The sequence below is a fragment of the Humulus lupulus genome, chromosome 5, assembly GCF_963169125.1.
Source record: "Humulus lupulus chromosome 5, drHumLupu1.1, whole genome shotgun sequence".
NCBI lineage: Eukaryota > Viridiplantae > Streptophyta > Magnoliopsida > Rosales > Cannabaceae > Humulus > Humulus lupulus.
Genome location: NC_084797.1, coordinates 54178283 through 54183080, shown reverse-complemented (window position 1 = coordinate 54183080; position 4798 = coordinate 54178283).

The following is a 4798-nucleotide window of genomic DNA, read 5'->3' as shown; positions in this document are numbered from 1 at the left end:
GGTTGGAAATATGGCCAAAGCTTCCTGGAAGCCGTAATGAGGTAGAACGCCATCTTTTCCATTAGAGGATACTGAGATTCTGCTCCGAGAGTCTTTTGCTTATATAATATACTGGCTTTTGAATTCGGTCCTCCTCCCGGACCAACACGGCGTTGGCCGCATTTTCGGTCACGGCTAAATAGAGAAAAATGGGCTCTCCTGCCGTTGGTTTAGATAACACTGGTGGCTCGGCCAAAATGTGTCTTTAGGTCGATGAAAACCTGCTTGCACTCCTCAGTCCAATCGAAGTTTTTGTTCCCCCAGAGCAGGCTTTAGAATGGCAAACACTTATTGCTAAATTTAGAAATAAACCGATTGAGGGTCGCCACCCTTCCTGTCAAGCTTTGGACATCTTTATGCAACTTGGGCAAAGGCATCTCTAGCAGCGATCTAATTTTTTCTGGGTTTGCCTCTATTCCCCTGGTGTGACTATGAATCCCAGGAATTTTCCCGACGCCACTCCGAAAGTACATTTCTGGGGGTTTAGCCTCATATTATACTTCCTTAGAATAACAAAACATTCCTTCAGATCAGAGACATGGTTATCGAAAATCTTTGACTTGACCAGCATATCATCAACATACACTTCCATGTTCTTTCCGATCTGATCAGCGAACATTCTGTTGACCAACCTCTGGTAGATCGCCCCAGCGTTTTTTAGCTCGAAGGGCATTACTTAATAGCAGTACATGTTGGTTGGAGTCATGAAGCTAGTATGCTCTTGGTCCTTAGGGTTCATGGTGATCTGGTTATATCCAGAGTGCGCATCCATGAAAGACATGAGCTCATGCCTTGCAGTGGCATCCACCAACTGGTCCATCCTTGGCAAAGGGATGAAATCCTTGGGACAAGCTTTATTTAGGTCAGAGAAATCGATGAAAGTACGCCATTTTCCATTTGTCTTTGGGACCAGGATAGGATTGGCGACTTAGATCGAATACTTAGCCTCAAGGATAAAGCCACACTTCAAAAGCCTAGCTACTTCTTCCTCCAGTGCATCTACTCGGGTCGTACCCATACACCTCTGTTTCTGGGATTTCACAGGCATGCTTTTGTCCAAATTTAGTGTATGTATGATGACACTCAAACTGATTCCTATCATGTCTTCATGGGACCAAGCGAAAACATCTAGATATTTTTTGTAAAAATGTTACCAGCTCCGCCTTTCTTTCGGCGTCAAGATTTTTCTCGAGCTTAACGACCCTCGAAGGATCTTTGGGATTAATGTTTACTTCTTCGAGGTCTTCAATAGCCTGGAGCTCAGATCTATCTTCACCCATTCAGGGATCAATATCCTCACTCGGGGTGGTTCCCCTGCAATTGAATTGTTGAGGTTCTTCCATCCCAGGATTATCTCTGACTTCCTCGGATTCCTCGCCTTGATCCTGCACAGCCATCGTCTGCTGCCCCGGTTATGATTTTCCCTTCATGGAAATGCTATAGCATTCCCTAGCAGTGAGTTAATCACCTCGGACAGTACATATTCCCATGGATGAAGGGAATTTTATCACGAGGTGGCAGACGAAAGTTATAGCTTCGAACGCCATCAGCGTGGGCCTACCCAAGATTGCGTTGTATGCGGTCGGACAATCCACGACCACAAATTCGAGCAGCTTAGAAATAGTTCGTGGTCCTTCACCCAGGGTTATCACCAACTCGATCGTTCCGATAGCTGTTGAACCTTCTCCGAAAAATCCATACAACATCATGGAGGTTGCCTTTAGTTCGACCACAGACAATCCCATTTTCTCCAATGTGGACCTAAATAGCAAGTTCACAGAACTCCCGTTATCGACCAAGGTCCTCCTAACTCTCCGATTGGTGAGCTGGACAGTTATGACTAGAGGGTCGTTATGCGGGAGTTGGACATGACTAGCGTCTTCTTCAGTAAAACTGATCGATTGTTTCTCCAATCGTTGCTGTTTAGACAAACGCTGCTCTGGGACGAACTTAACCCCATTGTGAGACCTCAGCTCATTGACATACCTCTTCTGGGTATTTCTACTCGTGCCTGCCAGATGAGGGCCTCCAGATATGGTGGTTATCTCTCCTCCTATTATCAGAGGTGGGGTGTCCTGACTCACCTGGGCTCCGGTCTGATTCGCGGGGCCTTCAAGAGCTGATTGATTATTTTGCCCAACGGGCTGATTAGGAGTGATTCAATTTCGGGCATACTAAGCCAGGGGCCCGGCCCTGATGAGCGTCTCAATCTCATCCTTCAAATGCTAGTAGTCATCGGTGTTGTGACCGATGTCATTGTGGAATTGAATTTTTTTTTAAGGGTCTCTCTTCGCCCTTTGATTTTTTAGAGGCTCTGGCTTCTTCCGCGGAAGGCGGGCAGAGATCGCCAAGAAGATACGCTCCCTGGTATCCGTGAGGTCGACATAAGTCGCATAGATTGGTTTGAATTTTTCCACGGGCTTATTTTTCTTTGAACCATTCTGGTCGCCTTCGCCATTTCCCTTCCTCTCGCTTCCTCCCCCTTGGTTATTTGGGGTAACGATTTGAGCCGTAGCTACAACGTCCGCTACTGCTCCATCGGGCTGGGCAAGGACTTGGTTGGTTCCTGCGACTGAAGCTCGTGCCTCTCCCAGGTTGATCCATCTCTAAGCCTTGTTTAGGAACTTGTCCACTGTGTTGACGTCCTTTCTCTGGATTTCTTTCCACATGTCGCCCCCGACAAGGATTCCTGTTCTCATCGCCATAAGCCTGGAGCTTTCATCTGTGTCTCTAGCTTGTGCCATGACATTGGTGAACCTACTCAAGTAAGCTTTCAGAGGCTCCCCGAGCTGCTGCTTTATGTTTTCTAGGGAGTCTGCCTTTATCCGAGCTGCATGAGAAGCTCGGAACGCCCTCTTAAAGTCGGAGGAGAAGCTCTTCCACGAGCTGACGGAATGATTTTTGTATTGCTTGAACCATTGTCTAGCGGGTCCGACCAGAGTCGAAGGGAATACCAAGCACCTTAACTCGGGTCCAATGTTATGGGCCATCATGAGGGTATTTAACATCCCCAAGTGGTCGGACGGATCTCCATATCCGTCAAATTTTGATAAAAGGGGCATCCTGAAACCTGGCGGGTATGGCATTGCAGCGATGTTGGGAGCGAAAAGCTCGAGTTCATCCAATGAGTCATATTCATCTATTTCCTTCTCTGATTGGAGTTTCTTCATCAGCTCCTCCATCTGGGCCAACCTTTCGAGGGTTGGGTCCTTGGTTCCCTGGGGTTGTTCAACAGCTCCCACTCGATCGTATGCGTTTGACGGGTTATTGTCCCTCCAAGTTCGAGCTTGGTTTGGTGGGGCGTTCCCATTATCGCGCACTTCGAAGGACTTCCCTCGTGGTGAGTGCCACAGACTCCATCGCGAACTGAATTGGTTCTTTGTGAATTCAGGCGATCTCGAAGATTGGTATATGGATCAATTCAAGGGTTCTGAGCTGAGCTCAACTGATTCCTCAAATCTACGCTGGTCCTCTCACTTCAATGGCCCTCCGTCCAGTAGCTTCCGTTAGAAAAACTCAGTGCTGGCCGCCGAGGATGAGGATCTGGGATATTCCCACGCGCCCGCGAGGCATGAACAGGGGCAGCGGGGGGAGGATTCCTCCTGCTGTTTCCGTAGGTTGGCACATCTCGAGCTGAATGAGGTGGGGACAGGTGCCTTATCGGCGATGGAGGATGCCTGATTGGTGAGGCAATCCTCATCCCATCAGGCCGGACCAAGTTAACTTGTGATCGCTCTGCTCCACCATTCCTGGTCCTTTGAGCCTGGCGATCCGATCGTGGTGCAGGGAATTCGGTAGGGATGTGTCGTCTTTGCGAGTTTGTCCTTGACCGTCTGCGTGGGTGGCCATGGGCATTTGATGGTGACACCGAACTCGGAGTCGAGGTTCTGACTGACCTGCTGGCTCATTGATGATCTCTGGGAAAGCCACCAAACGGGGTTTCTTGATGATTGTATGAAATGAGCATAGAACTTGGAGTTGAGGTTCTAACCGATCAACTGGGCCTGGGTTGACTATCCCGGCGGGACTTACGAGTTCCGCTTTGCCTCTTTCCAACGTTAACGTCGGTTGCAAGAGGGGGTAACTGAGCCAGGACTTCCTTGATTTTCTTGTTTGCTTTTGCTAGATTGCTTCTCAACTGCATGTTCTCCAACTCCACTGCAGTCAAGTAACCTGGGTTCGGATTTGATGGCAGAGGTGCTGAAATTTTGGTGTCATCGTGGCCTATTGGTTGCTTTCCCGATCGCTGCTGGATCTTCGGGTTTTGTTCATCGGAAACAGTGGTATGGTGAGCCTCCTGCCCACCATGCTGATCCGTTTCGTTGCCGTGCCTTGAACGATTGACCACCATGATGAACCTTTTCCTGAATCTTTTTCAATGGCACTAATTCGCAGCTCTCAATGGAAGCACCAAACTGTTGTCGCGGTTTTTCGCCAACAGTGTATTACAAAAATTAGCTAGAACAAACTAGTGCTTAAGGGTAAACCGTAACAAGAATAATCAGTCTTAAATATACTTAAAATGATATAGTAAGAACACTCATTTCTTTTTACGTGGTTCGGAGGTTAAAATCCCCCTAGTCCACGAGTCGATATTATTATTGTATGTCTCTCTATATTTTGACAAGATATTTGCATTACCGAGAGAAAAATCCAACCCCTTTTCTATCCAAGGTATTGGTATTTATAGAAGAACCATCCCAGGGTAGGTGTTGGGGTTGTCACGTGAATGTACATCCCTCTTTGTGACCTGTCATCT